The sequence below is a fragment of the Melopsittacus undulatus genome, chromosome Z (assembly GCF_012275295.1).
Source record: "Melopsittacus undulatus isolate bMelUnd1 chromosome Z, bMelUnd1.mat.Z, whole genome shotgun sequence".
NCBI lineage: Eukaryota > Metazoa > Chordata > Aves > Psittaciformes > Psittaculidae > Melopsittacus > Melopsittacus undulatus.
This window is the reverse complement of record NC_047557.1, coordinates 15,487,022-15,507,658: the sequence shown is the minus strand read 5'-3', so window position 1 is coordinate 15,507,658 and position 20,637 is coordinate 15,487,022. Positions and strand designations below refer to the sequence as shown.

At 43.3% G+C, this 20,637-nt stretch overlaps 1 protein-coding gene across 3 annotated transcripts in view; it reads right to left on the bottom strand.

Annotated features, from left to right (window-relative positions):
• GHR (growth hormone receptor) overlaps window positions 1-15,685 on the bottom strand; it is a 126,207-nt gene extending 110,522 nt beyond the window's left edge. The window contains exon 1 of one of the 3 annotated variants that reach the window (XM_005151974.3): window positions 15,551-15,685. The gene's annotated coding sequence lies outside the window, so the exon portion shown is untranslated. Of the gene's footprint in view, window positions 1-14,784; window positions 14,803-14,894; window positions 14,914-15,550 lie in introns of those variants that run through there. The other 2 variants (XM_031051533.2, XM_031051532.2) reach the window with 2 other exon arrangements.
• Window positions 15,686-20,637: the final 4,952 nt, after the last annotated feature.

Sequence of the window (20,637 nt, the reverse complement as noted above, 5' to 3'; positions counted from 1 at the left end):
AACCAAATATGCTTAATGACTAATTTCCAGCTATGAAATTTAACAGTCTTATTCCTTCAGGACAAAACGCTTGCTGATAATAAGGGACAACGCAAGTTACTCCTTCAGAGAGGAACAAGTTAATACATCTGCACATGTATTCCTCCCAACAGTTTTCCACCTCACAGAATTTTTTTTTGTTAGCCTAATTATGGAAGCATTTGAGCTGCATGTTTAAAGAAAAATCATCAAATATATTTTCCTGTCTATAAAACACCCAGGAACATGCCAAAAAGTAATTAGAAATAACAAGCATATAACGACTTGTGAGCTGCAAGGATTCAGTTTTTAATCTGGAAAATACAACAATGATATGGAACGCTTTTGCTCCAGTTCTTTTATGCATAGCTGGCATGACTAATTTGAAAAATAAGAGAAGATGTGCCAATCTACTTTTCAGGCAGAGTTCAGACAACAGAAAAATTAAACAGGAAAGATGATCAGACTAACCACTCCAGGTGTCTACATTAACTTTGCAGGGCAAGACCCAGCACATCAGAGGGCCTGTGGGCAAGTCTCCACAAAGAGACTGGTTTGTACTTGAGACCTGTCAGATTCCTTTTGTTTTTTTTGCTAAAAAGTAAGCTTTTAGCCATCCTGAGATTGGCACAGTCCTCGTTTTCTGCAGATAGCTCATCATGTGGCAGAGACTAGTTTTAGAAATTAAAATTATCTAAGAGGTGCTTGGTTAAGTTTTTCTGGATTTATGAATATAACTTTTAAATAAATTTGGCAACCACAATCTGACTCTACTGAACATAGAGTAAATGCCAAGGTTTCTAGTACAGAATAGCAAACTTCAGAATAAACAGATTTGCTAGCGAGCATCAGAATATGCCTATTAACACCTGGACTAGAAACTCACCCTTAAATCTTACCCAAAGTAGAGTTTCTCAGGCTCAGGTTTCTGATGGAACAGTAAAGGAAAGTTTCAGGATGGAAAAAAGTTGTTCTTTCCATCATGCAATTTGGTAGCAACAGGTTATCAAATATGTATCTGTCCTAAATAATGCTGGCACTGTATTTCAGTTACTTAGCAAAGTAGCTGTGCAGCGTATTACTGTTCTGTGCCTCACAAGACAGGCTTGCTGTCAGCTGGGTCATACAATACATCAGCAAACCAGACTCCAGAAAGGATGCTAGATTCCTCCCAGCAGCACCTACCATTAAAGCAATTGCATGTATTTAGTCAGTATAGTGCTGGATTTTCACTTTTTATTTAATGAACTGCACAAGGGGATCTGATCTGCAGATAACTTTAATGGCCTGACTTCATATTCAGCTATGAATCATTAATTCATGTAAACCTTTCAGCTCAAGCCACTGCCAAAGAGAATGGCTTGAAGAAAAGGCATAGTCTGTTTGTAGGTTCCCTGGACTCTTGGATTGGATACATCACCCGTGAAATACAAACAGCACCTAGCTTATTACTAATTTCTAGACTACATAAAAATGCTCAAAACGACACCCAAACACTCAACCAAGTATTCCCCTGTTCTAACAGAGAAAAAAAAAAAACAAAAACAAAAAAACACCTCCTCTCCAAAAGAAAAAAAACCCACAAAACCAAAAAATGCCAAACAGAACAGCTGTAGTGGTTCTGCTAGGGTTTGGAAACCAGTGCCATGAGCACAGGCTCTGAAGGCTCATGTCTGGTTGAGGTTTCTGAGCTCACTGCAGAGCCTCCCTTGCTGTCACAGCCAGGAATATGGCCCTGTTCCTAGCCACAAGCTGCATATCGCTTCCAGGAGCTACTGCTTGGGAAATGCAGCCCAATTCTTTCACTCCGATCCTACATTCTATGATACAATCCCTTTTCCACAGCTACATTAAATTCCCAAATAAACAATGCTGTATGCATTCCCAGCGTTAACAGGATAGGTGAGAAACACTTTCCTCCAAAACAGCATACTTACCTACTTACTTGTCATTCAAACTGCAGGGTAGTCCACAGAGTATTAATATCCCCCTACAACAATTGAACTGATACTTCACTTTGAATAATTTCAGAAAACTAATCCCCCCGGTGGTGACTGATGTTCTCATTCAGCATCCAGCAACATGTGATTCCACTGTGTAATCTTGGTAAAACTTGGATAGATTGTTTTGAATTTCCTTCACAACTTCTCAATGCACCACTGTATTAACAGCTGAAGATGAAACACTATTTTTTGTGTGTCTTCTTAAACCCATGGTAATTAATTTTAATAGTCTATGGTGGCACTTCTTTACAGTTTCAACATTTGCTTCAATTCACTGCAATTAAATTACTGTATTCTACATGGTGACTTACTGGCAATAAGAGGAAGAAAAGCGGCCTTCATTTAATGTCCATGGCTACATTTCTAAGCCAAACAGTGGCCAGAAATACTAATGCTAAATAAAATACATCCAAAGTTTGTAAATCCATCTGCAGAAAGCTTCCTACTTACAGCCCAGTAAGGTACTGCATCACTCCTCAAAAGGAGTTGCCAGGATGGTTTTGAAAGCATCATCCCTCACTACCCACTCACAAGGGTCTGCAAAGCAGACAATGAGGGAATATGAGTGGCTCTGTCTGTTTTTACTGTTTTGAATGACAAAACAACATAATAAATGGCATTAGTCCTTTTTCTTATAACTGAAGTGCTCTAAGACAAAGGAATGAATGGTAAAAGCAATAGGGGTCAAAAGTCAGGGCCAGAGGCAGAGCTGACAATAAGCAACTATTTAGAATGCAGAATATCCAAAACGGTCCATGGTGTCCACTTAGAAGTACATACCTTCCATCTTTCATCTACTGTGTTAGAGCTGCTGTCTACTTCCATGTCTCAGCCCCTTAATGCATCCCAGAAAGCTTATGCAAAATAATCAATGCTAGCCTGTTCAGCATACTTTCAGTGCTTTTCTGTTGTTGCTTTTCAAATGTCTGAATTCCTCTGATATTGTTTGTGTTATTTTGGCACCTACAAATGATCACCAGCCACCTGAGCTATGAACTGCACCAAGCAAACAAAACACAGATTAACATTCATCCTTCCCCAGAAGATGACTTATTACTGTCCAGTAACTGCCATAATGAATACAGTTGCTTGTTCTATTCTCTATTAACAAGTCTCCACCTCTACCAGCGCTGTACTTCCCCAGCTTCTGCAGCTCTATTCTTTTATGCACGCTTAACACATGGGCTTTATCATCTGCTGCTTCTCCTGCACTGGTATCAAAGGAAACCAATTGCTGAGTTCACATACATTAGCTTGAACTCACAAAGACTTCAATTTCTGCTCAGCAGCATCTCAGGGAGAGGGACTGGGGAGGAATGGGGGACAGCACACAGGCAGGCATGATCCCAGGCTGCTGAATGATTGAAGCCCCTTTGCCAAATTCTCCAGCCAAGCACAGCTCAGCACTTTTCTTGAGCTGGCTTTGACCTGTGTTGTCTGAATGTACTCCACAAGCCACAGCTTGTGAATAAGTGTGCTGCTTCTGACAGGGAACTTTAATATCACTCTTGAAGAGCACCTATCTGTATTGTTAAGGTAGGAAGCAATCAGACCATCCTGAGAATAACAATCTACTAGGATTACATCCCATTTCAGTGCTTCCATGCTTCCTCTAAGCCACACAATTGAGAAAATCCTACCCAAAACTGAAAGCCAACTTCCATTCAGAAGAGCCAAAACGAAGTGCAGGAAACAGCTTTACTAGGTGTATTAATTACAACAATAACACAAGGCTCAATGTAGATTCTATAAAATAAAAAAACACACAAGTTGATACATTTTCCTTCTTTAGGGACTGTTCTGTTAGAGATGTCTGCAATTTGACTATACACCCAGTAAGCTGTGGAACAGCATTCTGTTATTTGCCTTTGCCATTTATTTAATATGACTGCTTAAGAACAGCCAGAAGAAAATAAGGAAGCCTCCTATCCAAGCCTCTGCAAGTAATCTAACTACTTCTCCCTCATGGCCAGTATTGACACTGACAGAGCAGAGATTAAAAGCATTCCTCCCTCCCCTCTCCATCTTTGATTCTGCACCCTCTCTGGCAGGCCAGGTCATGGTAACTTTTACACAGAATAAGAGTCAGTAACTGTAATGAATGTCACTGTAGTAGGTTACAGAGACACAGGCTGCCAGACAGCCTATGAAAAATAACATCATGAAGTATGTTTATATATACTGTAAATGTAAGGAATTTCTAAAATAGTTTGTACCACACTAGAAAGTGTGCAAGGGTTCAAACTTAAAGAAATCCATTGACTAAGACTATTTAGCTCTTGGTCTCAGCTGAGCAAAGGTTTTGGCACACGGCTCCTTGGGCAGAGGAGTCTGGCCACCCCTGATGGAGCAAACAAAAAGCCCTAAGAACAGACAGCTGTGTGACCTGCTGATCCAGAAGCCACAGCTGAGGTCGCTGCTGGTGTATCACTGCTCAATGTGAATAGGAATGAATGTACTTCTTGTACTCACTTTCCAAGATATCTGGTCAGTGCAGGTGACTGACATGTAGACAGTAGGAGAAATTATTGCTCTTTTGCCTTTAAGTGTAAGCTTCTGCTTCACATGAACAGGATCACCAAGCCACAGCCTACTGTCACTCCTTGGCAAGAACCTTCTAAAAATTGGTTTAAAAACTCCAGATAACTAGTGAGAGATACCCATTATGTTTCATTTTCTAACAAGAAATGGTGCCAGTCATTTTATTGACATCTTACCCTTTCCCCCCCACACACTTCTTCAATAAATGAAAATGTTGCAATACAAACAGTATGTCTACTAACTGCTCACATACAAAATTAGCAGATGAGAGACTCAGTTTTTGATGAAAAAAATACAATTTTTCTGTTCCCTGTATTTTCTGAGCTGCTGAACTGACAGGCTCCCTACAAAACACTGCAACCAGTATGCCATTTGGAAAGCACAGCAATGAAAGCCTCTGACAAAATGTATATCTATGCTACCAAAATCATTTCTACTCCTAACACAGCTTTACCCATGAAGTGTCATAATTTTTACAGTAGTATTAATTAAAAGTCTATTATAAAAAAAAGGCAGTATGAGAATGTACTGCTGGGTGCAATTCAAGTTTTATTTTAATTTTTTAATCATCTTGAGGGTTTTGGTTTTCTTACTGTGTTTTAGTCCAGTCATCTCAAATATCCTTAAACAAATCATTACACTTGGTCTTAAGCACGTCCTTTTGATTACTGGTCACATTATGTTCAGTTTTTTGAAGACAGTGGAATCAAACAGTTTGGAGTCTGTAACTCCAGTCTTCCCAAAGTTCTTCAGGCTTCATGTCCTCGTCTTTCTACATACACATATTCTGTTTGTTCCATAAATTATCCACAATCTGTATGCAGTCGTTGGCTCCTGATCCCTTGTATCATAAAAAAACCCCTTTTCATTTCTTGCATGATTTAGCAAATTGAAACACCTGTAGAACATGTTCACCCATTGTGGAAAACTTTCCTCTTCTACTCTGAGATCTCGTGGTTAACTGGGCTCTCAGGTTTCTTAGGCTTGAAATAACATTCAAATGATAAGACCAAAATTCCTTTAAAAATGAATTACATCTGAAATCATACCTCAGCATACAAAGCAGGAGTATGTTGACAGAAATGGAAGCTCTGTATGAAGATTTCCATTTTCTTCAGTGTCAGTGTGAACCACTAATCAGGAGTCATCCATCCTCCTAAATCTTATGTTCTTTATTTTTGACATATGGGACTTATCACTGGATCCATTAAGCGCCCTTGGGCTCTTACAGAGAGAGCCCTCTGCCTTCAGTAGTAGACTGGGAGAGGCAAAGAGACCTGAAATTATTTTCACAATTACTTCTGATTACTTCAAGAAAGCATTAACTTTTTTGTAATTGGAAAAAAGCAACAGAACAGGCTGCAACAAATGCATGGGTACAGCATTAAACAGCATGGACTTTCTCATCACAGCATTAAGTGCATTCACCTATGCCACAAGCAGTATCAAACATCCAAGGGCAAAATATATTGCTAAGTTACCTTGTACGTCAGATACAGGTTCTACACAGTTATACGCCTTAAGCCTGAAATATCAATGATGTGTAAAGGATCTTCATGCAAGTATTCTTGCTTTCCTCCTTGCTTCTGAGTGTCAGTTAGGCAGGCCCCTAGTATCACTTTAACCAGTGAATACTATCCTTCCTGTCATCACCGCCAGCATCCCTGTGGTCAGCCAAAGCCTGAAGAATGAACAGGCAGTATCCACCGTAGTTAAATCACCTCTGTGTGACTTATGGTGGATAAATTACATGCACTGAAAAAAAAGTGTCTGGACTCAGTACAATCAAAAAAATTAATTCTCTCAAAGATACCTATTATTCAATGAAATTAGCTTTTCAAGCAAAAAAATAAGAACCAGTAGTAATGACGTTCTGCTTTACAACAGTGGCTGCTTTTTCTGAAATGGTTTCTGAACTGATATGGCCACCCTTAATAAAATACACCTTAGTGCAGAAAGATACCAGAGCTCATCACATGGTTCCACAAAAATAGTCTTCCTCCCAGGGAGGTGCAGGGGCCATTTCTTCATCCCAGGCTGCAGGCTCTCAATGCCGTACACACTGTCCTGCACCAGCAAGATTGGCTGGCATACAGGCGGCCAGCAGTGACTGTATCATGTAACAAAGATCTCTCCTGCGCAGTGTTTGTTACCACCACCAGCAAGAGTGAACTCACTGCTGCTCTCCAAAGGTCAAAAATCACAGCTAACAAGCATAAAGCACCGCCTTGCACACTCTCTCAGATCCTATTGCAGTGAAGTTGTGGCCAGGAGTAAGACACAGCTCATCCATGTTTACTGGACCAGCAGGCTGGCACTGCTTGGAATAAGCACAAGTCTGGAAAGTTTTAGTTGTATGTGTTTCAGTTACATGTGTGGATGAGCCAAAACCTGCAAATAGATTCAAGAAAAATGGACAGGATTTCCCTCTGCATGTTGCAAATCATTCCTTCTGGAAGCTCAACACACTGCAGCAAGCATGGCCCCTCATGTGTGCCCCACAAAAGCCAGGGCTCAACCTGGTAGACCAAAGCCCCAGCACAGCTTACTGGTCTTGATCTGTGCATGCTGTGAAGTAAAGATGGGTTCCTGGAGTCCTGACCATGCTCTATTCTGCCCTGTTTATTTAACATCTGACTTAGAGCTGCTCTCTGCCTAAATTCAGTCGCAGTCATTACAAAAGCAATGATTTCTTGGGGGTTTCTTTGCAAGTTCTATAGTATCCCCCAGACAGACCTTACTGGGCTCAAGACACAAGAAGTAACCTAAGCCAGAGGTACAGCAGCTCATTGCTTCTGATTGCCTTTCTCCTCTCGATCCTCATCCCAGACCTTCCTTACTCTAGGCAGAACAGAAGAGCTTGGTCCCAAATGTAATCGCAGTAAGTCTTCAACTCATGCAAACAAAGCAAGGGACAAGAACCACCATCTAGAAGAAATCTTGCTTTCTTTTCATTTACTTTTCACAGCATCACATAAAGCCACTAGGAATCTCATTAAGTCGAAACACTAGTTTAAGCTTTTTTTTTTTGGATGAAAACGGTATGCAAGGCATTGCTTAAAACAATTATAAAGTAGGTCCACAACATAGTTCTTGGATAAATACAATTTAATAAGCATTCAGTACCAAATTTAAACAGTATTTGCAGTCATGCAATAAAGGAGAGCCCTTTCCACCAACTCATTCTCAAGTTAACACTGCCATAAATTCCTACATGTGTGTGAAAAAGGCAGGCAAAAAAAGAAGAAACATGAATTACAGCAGAAACCAGGCTGCTAGCTGAACATTTGAGAGCAGCTGGGAATAAACGCATGCCATTCGTGAAGTGAAGCAAAAACTGACAAACATGCTCATTTAACCGAGACAGATGAAATAAAAATTATTGGTTCTTTCAGTCTGTTTCTCCTGGCCTGCAGCCTCTCTTTCATGGTCAAACTATCCTTACCAAATCCTCAAATTCCAACAGGAACAAAAAGGAATTATTTGGCTATATCAGTAAACACTGTAGAGATGAATGATGTACAAATTAAACCGAAAACTGTTGCATACTAGTCGGGCACACGGACTTCAGTTCACAGAACTAGTATCAGGACAGTTTCTAACTCCAGGGTGCTATCGGTGCATCCTAAACATTTCCTGGAATATGGGGCCAGGCCACTGGGATTTAAACAAAGCCAGGAGTGTTGGAATTGAAGGTTACAGGCTTTTTAGAAAAGACAGGCTCGGTAGGAGGGGAGGGGGAGTTGCCCTTTATGTTAGGGATAGGCTGGAGAGTATGGAACTCTGTCTGGGGACAGGTGATCAGTTAACAGAAAGTTTGTGGGTCAGGGTTAAGGGGAAATCAGTGATGGGAGACGTTTACTGTGGTGATATGTTACAGACCGCCTGATCAAGAGGAACCTGTGGATGAAGAACTCTACAGACAAATGGGAAAAGCCTCACACTCACAGGCCCTTGTTCTCATGGGGGACTTCAACCACCCTGACATCTGTTGGTGGGACAGTACGGCCCGGGCACAAGCAATCCAGGAGGTTTCTCGATTGTGTGGAAGACAACTTCCTTCTGCAAGCAATAGGGGAGCTGACGAGGAGAGGTGCCCTGCTTGACCTCGTGCTCACCAACAGGGAAGGGCTCATTGGAAATGTGACTCTCCAGGGAAGTCTTGGATGCAGTGATCACGAGATGGTCAAATTTGAGGTCCTCAAGACAATAAGAGCGTGCAGTAAAGCTCACTGCCCTGGACTTCGAGAGCAGACTTTGGCCTCTTCAGGAACCTGCTTAGCAAGGTTCCATGGGATATAGCCCTAGAGGGCAGGGGGGCCCAAGACTCTTGGTTAATATTCAAGGATCACCTGCTACAATCTCAGGAATGTTGCATCCCAACTAGAAGGAAGTGCAGCAGGAGGGCCAGGAGACCTCCTTGGATGGATAAGGAGCTGCTGAGAAAAATTCACAGGAAAAAAGAGGCTTATAAAAGGTGGAAGCAAGGACAGGTGGCCTGGGATGAATACAGGGATGTTGTCTGGGTAGTTAGGGACCAAGTTAGAAAAGCTAAGGCCCAATTGGAGCTAAACTTGGCAAGGGATGTTAAAGATAACAGGAAGGGATTTTATAGGTATGTAGCGACTAAAAAACAGACTAAGGACAATGTAGGCCCCCTCCAGAAGCTTTCGGGAGAACTGGCTACACAGGACTTGGAGAAGGCTGAGGTTCTGAATGACTTCTTTTGAAATCCATCCGCGGGTCCTGAAGGAGCTGGCAAATGAAGTTGCAAAGCACCTGGCCATCATATTTGAAAAATCATGGAATACAGGTTAAGTTCCAAACAACTGGAAAAGGGTTAATATAGCCCCCATTTTCAAGAAGGGGAAAATGGATGACCCAGGGAATTACAGACCAGTCAGCCTCACCTCTGGGCCTGGCAAAATCTGGGAGCAGATTCATGCTAAGGCACATGAAAAACAACAAGGTGCTTGGTGACAGTCAGCATGCTTCACTAGGGGGAAATCCTGCCTGACCAATTTGGTGGCCTTCTATGATGGGGCTACAAAAGTGATGGACAGGGGTGCAGCACCTGATGTCATCTACTTGGAATTGTGAAAAGCATTCAACACTGTCCCACATGACATACTTGTCTCTAAATTGGCGTGTCATCAATTTGATAAGTGGATCACTCAGTGGATAAAGAACTGGCTGGATGGCTGCACACAAAGAGTTGTGGTCAACGGTTCAATGTCCGGATGGAGATCAGTAACTAGTGATGTCCCTCAGGGATCAGTGCTGGGACCAGTCTTGTTTAGTACCTTTGTTGCTGACATGGACAATGGGATTGAGTACGCTTTCAGCAAGTTTGCCGATGACACCAAGCTGTGTGGTTCTGTTGATACACTAGAGGGAAGGAATGCCATCCAGAGGGATCTTGACACGCTTGTGAGGTGGGCTGATGCCAACCTCATGAAGTTTAGCCATGACAAGTACAAGGTCCTACACCTGAGTCGGAGCAATCCCAGGCACAGCTACAGGTTGGGCAAAAAGGAAATTCATGGTAGTCCTGCAGAGAAGGACTTGGGGGTGTTGGTCAATGAGAAAATGAACATGAGCTGGCTTCAGTGTGCGCTCGCAGCCCAGAAAGCCAACCGTATCCTGGGCTGCATCAAAAGGAGTGTGACCAGCAGGTCAAAGGAGGTGATCCTGCCCCCTTACCTGCTCTTCTGAGACCTCCCTTGGAGTATTGTGTGCAGTTCTGGTGTCCTTGACATAAAAAGGACATGGAACTGTTAGAACAAGTCCAGAGGAGCGTCATGAGGATGATCACGGGCCTGAAGCACCTCCCGTATGAAGACAGGCTGAGAAAGTTGGGGCTGTTCAGCCTGGAGAAGAGAAGGCTGCTATGAGGTCTCCATGCAGCCTTCCAGTATTTGAAGGGGGCCTGCAGGGATGCTGGAGAGAGACTATTCATTAGGGACTGTAGTGATAGGACAAGGGGTAATGGGTTGAAACTTAAACAGCAGAGGTTTAGACTGGATATAAGGAAGAAATTATTTACTGTGAGGGTGGTGAGGTACTGGAATGGGTTGCCCAGGGAGGTAGTGAATGCTCCATCCCTGGCATTGTTCAAGACCAGGTTGGATGAAGCCTTGGGTTATATGGTTTAGTGTGAGGTGTCCCTGCCCATGGCAGGGGGGTTGCGACTAGATGATCTTAAGGTCCTTTCCAACTCTAACTATTCTGTGATTCTATGATTCTACAGGTGCAGTAGATTTTCTAGGTTAGAAACAGCCACTGGATGTCTCTAACTGGAGAAGAACAGCTAAAAATACTGCTCCCCAAGTTCTAGGTTGGCCAGACCTGAACCAGCACCATGGCAAAAGCTAGAGTACTGAGCAACTGTATGGTGCTGCCCAGCACCAGAACACCATGACAGCCTGGGGTGCAAATTAACAGCCACTGAGCACAGTGCTGGAACATCTCCTGGTAATGTCAGGATCTGATTATTCTCTTACTGAGGGTCAAGTTTTCCCAATCTCATTTTCCCCTGAGGCAGTCAAACTTCAAACTCAATTTAAGTGCTTGAATGATGCAACATGATGGTTGTTACTAATAACCGAACTCTTCCAGCTACCCCTCAGAGGTGGTGTGTGTCAACTGCTGACAAATCTGTATTGCACAAAATTACTCTATAGCACATCTGAAATATTACTTTATGTTTGGACTGACTACTTACGGAGTCTGAAGATTGTAATGGATTTATGACAGTATTATGGTAGCTTTTGAAGTTCTATATGTTAGTTATCTCCATCCTTATTATTGCCCAGTGTTTAAATGGTATCCAAATGCAACCGATTATTCACATTTATGTCTTCATACACCATCTTTGTTCTAGGATTATGAGCAGTAAGCTTATTAAGCAATCAGAGACAGAAACCTTCTGCCTTAATACGTGTAAAGCTGGTGAAATATCACCTCTTTGCTCATTCTGAGTTCAGTTTCCCACATTACACACCCACTTTGGTAGTCACCTGTGCTTGATGCACAGGCTTAACAGCCTTTACACTGAGATACCCTAATGCTGTGCCTCTAAATGGCTACAGAGAAGGAGAAATAGGAAAGCATAACTCCCTTCACATCAGGAGAATGGGTGCTGTGTTTACTCTCTTGATGTAGAGTTTACATTTTCTGCTAAATTTACCAGAGCTCTGTATCCTCCCATAAGCATTCCCCAAAGTTCATGGGTCTTCACCACTTCTCCAGCAGCCCCATGTGACCTTTCCCTGCGTGATCATCATCCCATGCAGTGGATCCCTTCCACAAAATGTAACCACTAGTTTGGACATGTAGCAGGACAATAGATTATGCTACAAATAGGTGTCTTTTAACTACTCAGTTAGAAAACAGAGCATAATTTAGAAAGTAGAGATGTCAGCATCATGGTCAGAGGTTTTTTGGAAAGTCAAGAGAGTTACATACAAGTATGAACAGCATGACAAATGAATTTTTAAAGTTCACAAATGCTTGATTACTACTATAATCCTTCAGCTATTGAGTGGGTAACAAATGAAGTGGGATAGCCTTACTCCTGAAAAGTTACTCTTTGTGCACATGCATCCACACATTTAACAGAAGTATCTCATGCATCAGTGACTTGAAGCAGAAAGCTAGATAATGGTGTTTTCCAGTTATTATTCCTTCAGTAAAATAATTTTAATTGTTCTCTATACGCTCACAACAGCGTGCCTCTGAAATTCTCAGGTAACCATAAGGAACATTACCTTGTTTAGTTAAGTCCCATCCTATCACAAACCACCCTGCTACTGTTAAGTGTTTCTGAAGTTTATATTAACTTATAATTAAAGAAGTTTCTGGTGATGAGTTTCAGTTGAATACCTGTTTTCTAACAGTAAGATATCATGCTTAAAGTAATTTTAATTTCATAATCTGCAGTAAATGTGATATGGACAACATCCATCTCTGTCAGGAAACAGCCTTTACAATTAACTGGGAATAAAACTGTTTCTCGTATATTAAGAACCAGCTCTTTGGTAAAATGATGCTCACAAATTTATATTATGTGTAAACAAACACCTCATACAACAAATTTAAACTGGGATTCATATATAATAAAGACAAATTTCTCTTGTGATAAACAATTTGAGCACAAAGTGTTTCTTCAAGTCCTGACACAAATCTGTTCCTGCCAAGCTAGTATCTCATTGCGTCAACCTTTCTCCTTCGCCACAACTGTAGTGGCAGCCCTGTCACCTCTCTGCCTGCTTTCCTCACACTGCCCTCCTCCCACAATTACCATTCCAGCTCTGCTGGGCCTGCCATCTGATAAACATTTGGTAAAAAAAAAAAAAAAAAAAAAATTTTTTTAGTTAAAAGGAACCTAATCCTCAAGCTAACCCATCATTTTGGGACACCCATGTGGGCTAAGCAGACTCATTACTGCTCTGATAGTATTCTTGCCCTTCCTTTCCCCACCAACTTTATCTCCTCTTCTTGGTATTTCTACCATTTTTATTTATTTGCAGAGCTCTAAAAAAATGTTTTGGCACCTACCTTAAGATTGCAAGAGCTTCACCTGGGCTCAATGCAAGTCCTGGCATGCCTAATAATTTTTTGTTGTTGTTTTTTAAAATCAGGGAAAAAATAATAAAAAAAAAATCAAAGCATCTCTGCCTACTTTGCTTTCTCAATGACAGATATTCACAGCTTCTATTTTGCTGATGGAAATCTGGTATTTCAAATAAGACACATGATGTTATATTTATTCAGCTCGATGCTTCCATTAGTAGTGCAAGATAAACACTAGCTTTGATTAAAAAAAAACCAAACCAAACAATTTCTGCAGCAAAAGGAAGTTTCATTTAATAGGAGCAAGGGCTACCTCGAGTTTATATACATATTAACAGAAATGTGCATATGGTCAAGGGAAAGAGACACTATGAGTGAAAGTTAAACCCTAAAGGACCTATATATATATATATATATATATGTATATATATATATATCTTGGTACATATATACATTTATTGGTATATATTTATCATACTTCATCCATCTTGAGATCATGGAAAAGAAAGTTACCATCACAGAAATAGGGAAATGGCATCAAAGATTAATTTGAGGTTTCCTTACTGGAAATGAGCACAACAGATCACATACTGACTGAAGCAGCATGTGCTACTGTAAAAACTGTGCAGAATCGAGATCTGTACATCTCCCCAGCACACCTGGCATGGCACAGGCACACAAGTCCAGAAGGGCTGCTGTGTGCTTCATGGTGCTACAGAAAATAACATCCCTATAGACCCCCCGTGTTACGTATTTGCATGGTGCTGCCCTGTGCTGTGCAGATATATCAACACAGGGAGACAATGGTAATGGAAACAATGCTTGACCATACTTGGAGTATTTTACTCCAAGATATCTGGGGGGGGAGGGGGGGGGGGTATCCATGACTTCACTATACATTTGAGTAAGTTTAAACAGTTATTTTCATATATTTAATTAAAGTACCACTACCATTTCCTGCAATTTTAGAAATTACCCCTCAAATGCATTGCAAGCTCTCTGCTTTGTCAGTCTTTCATAATTATTAAAACACACTAACATCCCGAATTAACACAGTAAGCAGCAATTCTAGTAATGCGAGACTGAGATGTGGTGGAGATGAAAGACACTACATTCCTATTTAAACATTCCAAGCTGTCTGAATAACTTTCAGTAATACTTGTATCTACCACTCACAGCCACAAAAAAAATCTCAACTATCTACTCTAATCTCAATATTTAAAATAACATCTTTTAAACAAATACCAGTATTCAAATGAGTCTTAACAAATCTTCTTATATTGATTTTAATCCTAATTACATTTTCATCGTTGCTGTGAGCAATCAAGTGTATGCTACAGCTAAGAGTCTTTCGGATTTAAGTTAAGCTGCTCTTTACCTGGTAACTAACTTCAGTTTCTCCACCAGCAAACACTTCTTTAAAGCATTTATAGAACAGGATCCAACTCAAGCGGGCAGCTCCAGTTTTAATTGCTTCATTCTTATTTCCGATTTAACCATGAACATAAGTATGACCAGGTGTGGATCTTTTGTAGTTGCCACACAAAAAGGAATGTAGAGCTGTGACTGAATACATTAAATTAATAACACAGGAGATTCTGAAAGAGATACACACTACTGAAAAGATAACTAATGCACATCCACTTACTCGATCTCGAGAAATAGCCCGTGAGTTTGTAACTGACATCACTGAAGACGTTGCTGTGAGAAAACACCAGTCACTGCTGTGCAGTAACACCCGCTGTTCTCCGTACTTACGCTCAGAGTATCTGCAGTATTTGTCTTTAAAAGTATTCTCTCCGTTTTTCCCCGTGCAGCACGCAGGGAAGACCACACGCTAAGAAACGCGATCAATTAGTGATGACATGAAAAGTTTAAAAAGAAGGGGGGGGGGGAGGCTGAGGGAGAGTTTGTATAAACTGGAATAAACCACACAGACGGGAAACTCCGATCAGGTCTGTGGCATAGGTAAGACCGAGGGGCTGGCAGCTCACCTTTTTAAAAAAAAAAAAAAAAGCTCTGCTTTTTCCCAGTCCAAGCGGGTACAGGACAGGTTTCCCTGAAGAACATCGTTCCCCAGACCTCCAAGGCCGCGCTTCCCTCCCCCTTCATCCCGCGCTGCACACCGGGTCGCACAACTTTCATCCCCAGCCGCGGGACCAGCCGTGCCGGAGCTTACTCCCGCTTGCCACGGCGCGGGGCCAGCACCGGCTCCGCCTGCCCCGCCAGCGGGACACGCCGTGCGCTCCCTCTGGCTCCGTGGCCGCTAGGGCTGCTCACAAACCCCGGGCGAGAGCCAGGGAGGGGCAGGCGGAGCCCGACCGCAGTCGGACGCCGCGAGGAAGCCTCCTCACGGCCTCCCGGCGCTGGATGGGGCGGCGGGACAGGGCGCGGGGCCGCCACCCGGTACTCACCGACTCGCTCGGAAACTTCGCCCAAGTTTCGGCGGCGCTGCGGCCGGCGGCGGGCGCGGCCCCCGGCGGCGGGCGCCGGCACCATGAGAGCGCTTCAGCGAGCGGCCGCCTCAGCGGCGGCACCGCCAGGCATCGCACTGCGTCCGCCCGCAGCCGACCCCAACTTCTGAGGCAGCAACGACCGACAACACCGAGCGAGGGCGGCCGGGCGCCGGGCTGAGCCCGCACCCCTCCTGTGGGGCGGGGCGAGAGGCGGGACGGGAGGCCGAGTTGAGGCGGAGGAGGTCGGGGGCACAGCCCGCCCTACTCCGCTCCCCCTGCAGCCGCGGCAGCGCTGCCTTAGACCGCCAGCACCCGTGCCGGGCCGCGGGAAGTTCAGTGTCTGCCCCCTCCTCCTCCTCCTTCTCTCCTTTCTCCTCCTTCTTCCCCCCCTTCCACCCTCCCCCATGGCCGCCGCGCCCCAATCACCGCCGGCTCTGGCTCTCCGCCGCTGCCGCTGAGGGGAGGGAGGGGGTTGGGGCAGGCGCCGCTCCAGGGTAAAGCGTCTGCCGGGGCGGGGCGCCGGGCCCCCTGCCCCGGGGCGCTTTCTCTGAGCGGCGGGGCTCCGTCTAGGGGGTGGTGGCGGCTACTGCAGGGCTCCTCCGTGCTGGGCAGAGCTGTCAGCGGGCGACGGCTCCGCCGCGCAGTCACTCCGGTCTGGCGGACCGGCCGCCGCAAGCGTCCCTGAGGAGATCGCAGGGGGTAAGGGGAGGGTAGAGCCCAGCTCCCGGCCTCGGCGTGTGCTGTGAGGGCAGGGTTAACCCTGAGTTTGGTTTGGGGAAAGCGGTGAATCCGGTTTTGAGGAGAAGGGGGTCACCCGCGCGAGTGCTGGGTTGAGACGAAGCGGCTTTGAGCAGCTGAAAGCGAGTGGCTTCCTTGAGTAGGTGTGCGGCGTAGCAGCGTAAGCGCATGCATGAGCCTAGGCAAAAGGGAGAACGGCTGCTTGGGCTTCTACAATAATAAAGATACCACTTGAGAAACACCTTAGGAAAGAAAAGAGTCCAAATGAAGATAGTGCCACCAGTTTATTTAGGTATCATTTAGGCTGATGAAATAGCAGAGGTGGACGCGCATATACAAAGGTGACTCCAGCAGTAACATACAAATCTTTAAGGCCTTTGCAGCAGCCATCTCACCCCTCACTTCATGCTGGCTCAACAACAGAGGTGAATAAGAGCCACACAAGTTGCAAATTTCACAATCATCTGGTAAGCTATGATGCAACCCCCCCTCTGAAATTAACCTGGAGCAGAAGAGAATTGTAGCTCACCCAAGTTGCCTGTTGTGGCTCAACGAACAGGACTGTTGGTGCCACTCACTGCATGGAAGTTACTGGGTTCCGAGCTACAGGGATGTTTAAGCCCTAACAGCTTTTACTGCTGAGGTGGGTGCTGCCCTTCCGTTGTTCTTGCACAAGGAGGGGTGTGGCTGGGCGCTGCATAGCCTGGGGCAGATGGTGTGCCTCGACTGTCCTGCAAACAGCAAGGTGTCAGTCCTCAGCCAGGCGGACACTCTGCCTCTCCCACGAGTACCATACGGACTGGGGGGTGCAGAGGGTGGTAGAAACATGTAGCTGGGACGAAATGGACCGTGAGATGTGACCTCATCAATTTTCAATTGACTTAATGGAATTTAAACATCACATGTCAATACCTCTCTGCCAGAAGTCACTGAGGTTTTAAACTAGGGCACAAATACATCTTTCTTATTCCTACACCAGAGCCATCTCTTGCCTTTTTCTTATGTAAAAAATTACGAAACAGAGCTCTACCCTCTTTATACAGTGCCAATACCATAGCCTTTCCAGTAATCGACGTGCAAAGACATTAAGTTTCGGTTCTTACCACTAGCTAGGGTATTCACATCCACATCTTGTGAGAGATGCCTGTGCTGTCAAATAAGTGGTTCTTCCTCAGGCCTTTCATTCTTACCTCCTGCTACTTAAACTGTGACAAAGCATGATTAGTAACTCATTGGGTTGGAAATTGTAACCACAAACCTAATCCTGACTCTGTAGTTTTGTGGTTGGAGCATTGTGTGAGGAGATAGAGACTTGTATTCCAGCTCCAGACATGTTTTAATACAACACTCCTGTAATATAATTAGTTCTGAGATTATTACAGTTTTGTATTGGCTCACTAGCAGTGAGAGTTGAATGTATGAAATACCACATAGATAAACCAGAAAAAATACTTTACTAGTCCCTCATTATATGTGCAATTAAGCGTAGATAATATAAAAATCAGTAGACTTATTATATATTCTGGATTTCTACATCTCTGGATTTCTGTATGCTAGGTAACATTCTCATGGCAAGTGGTTTACTTCCATGGGCATTAATGTGAAACAGTTCACTGCCAACAAGACCAGATGTAGGCAAAAGCAGCTAAAGTAATCTTCAGTCAGAAAGCTGGTAGGGATGTGGATGGGACTGGGAAGAAGTGAGACAGGTAAGAGTGTAGATAGGTGCTGTGATGGGATCCTGGCTTAGCATAGCAGGAGGGCATTTGGGGGAGTGAAAGTCATCAGTACACAGGTAGAAGGGGGTGAAAGTTTGTGAAATCAATTCTCTCAAGCTGTAAAACAAGAGAATTTAGATTGTTTTATTTATGTAATATTTTAATAATTAGGACTTCACCTCTAATTATTTAAGTTTCCACACTGTCCACAGCTAGTCACGGAGCTGCAAAAGCACATGTGTTAAGCATCTGTAGGAAAAAAAATTTCGTCATTGCTCCAATGCAAGTAAATAGCAAAATAAATGGTCAGTGACATCTGGGTTTCTCTCGTATTAAAAAAGAAGTAGTCTGTCTCAATAACTAATATACTCGGTTTCTTTGAAGGATTTTGGAGGACATTATAATCTTCTGTGCTGCTGGTCTGTGGTAATATTTTAATCATTAACAGAAATTAGCTTCAGAATATATGAGTTTGGTATCTGATGGAGCATGAATCTTAAATTTAGCTTAGCAACAATATAGAAATCCATTATATTCTTTGTACATCTGTTAGGAAATTTCTACTTATCAAACTATTATTTCACCTATGCTTATGTACTTTTTCATTTAGGCTATATTATACAGTTTCCAGATTCCCTCCAATCCCCTTAAAAAGCCTGAAAAAGCAAGTCTGGCTTGAATACACTTGGTAAAGTTACTCAAATTCATTGTTCTGGCATGAAACATTTCTTATTACATGATATCCAGTAATACCAACACTAGCTAATGTAAACACTCTTTTCTCTGTACACACAGTTGCCACTTAAGCCCATTCCAAAGAGTGTATGGAAAGTGCTCTCCTTTCTGATCATGATGCTCTGGAACCATGTTCAGAAGCTGAAATGATAGCTGGATTTAGCATTGCTCTCTGTTTATGTTATTGCATAAGGCAGTGTTTATCAACAGGATGCCGAATAGGATTCCAGCAGCTCAGTTCATACCAGTTCTTCATCTTGAAGAGGTTCCTTCTCTTTAAAGTAACTACAGCTAGTACACAGTATGTTATACTAGTTCATACTAGTTCATCTTGAAGAGGTTCCTTCACTTTAAAATGACTACAGCTAGTGCACAGTATGTTATGGTTGGCAGTAATTTCTGCAAGACTAACTGTGAATGCCTAGTGTAAGCACTGGCTTATGTCTGTGCTTGTACAGCAGAAAGGTAGCTATGGTAAAACCTGCCATAGGTGGAGTTACAGCAGTTGAACTCTGCTTGATTTAGCAGGCAATAATTTCCTATAGTCAGCAAAAGCTATGTTAATATAGACATTTCTGAATCAGTTTAATGAGGTCCATGTGCAGGGTCTATGCTACAGAAAAAAGGAAGTCTTCCGCTAGTAAGAGTTTATACTGGAAGGAAATACAATGACTTTTTTGTTGCTGGGCATTCTGCCACTACAGTATTGCAACATGCACTCTTAATTGATACTGCTTTACCTGCTGAGCTTTTATATGAGGCCTGATATTCTGAGTCTAGTCCGAGCAGTTCAAAATTCCGTAAACCATAATTTGTGGTTTAAGTGAGTATGAACGTGAGGAACTACCTTGATATAAGGAACTACCTTATATGAAATTGCAGAAGCAGTTCTTATTTTTCAAAAGTGCGTGAAAAAACTGCAGGAGACTGAGATTAAATCAAGACATTATTCATATTCCGCATTCTTACCTGCAGCTTTAATCTATGTTCTTGTTTATTGTCTTCAATTTTTTTTTTTTTTTTATCAATCATAAGATCACAAGAAAACTCAGCTTGGAAGGGATCTCCCTATTCCAACCTTCTGCTCAATGCAGGGTCAGTTAAGAGGTCAGACGTTATAGCTCAGGGTTTAACCCAGCTGGGTTTAAAAAACTTCCAGGGTGGAGACTGCACAATATTTAGGGAAACCTGCTCCACTGCTGCACTGTCCTCGTGGGGATAAAAGTTTCCCTTCTTCTCCAGTCTGACCGTCTCAGTTCAGCTTATGCTCATTGACTCTCCTCCTGTCACCATTGCATTGCTGTGGAGAGCCTGGCTCTGTCCTCTCAATGACCTACCTGTAGCAAGGAGAAAACTGCTCTGAAGTGCTCTGAGAGCCTTCCCTTCTCCAGGCTGAAACAGCCCTCTCCCTCAGCTTCTCTTTGCAGGGCTTATGCTCCAGTTCCTGAGCATCCTGGTGGCCCTCCACTGGGCTAACTCCAGTTTGGCAACATCTTTTTTTGTAGAGGGAGGGGAAAATGATGCAGTGTGCAAGATACCATCTCATGACTGCCAAGCGGAGGGGGATAGCCACTTCTCTTCATCCCTATTCACACAGCCCATAATGCTGTTAGCCTTCACTGCTGCTGAGGAACCTGGCAGTTTGCTGTCTACCAAGTCCACAAGGTCTTTTTCAATAGGACTGCTACCTACACGGTCAGTCCTCAGCTTGTATTACTGCATGGGCTTCTTTCTTGCCAGGGCAGGATTTTGCATTTGTCCTGGCAGGATTTCGTGTGGTTCTCATCAGCCCATTCATCCAGCCTCTGTAGGTCCCACTGGAAGACAGCCCTGCCCTTGAGCATATCGACTAGT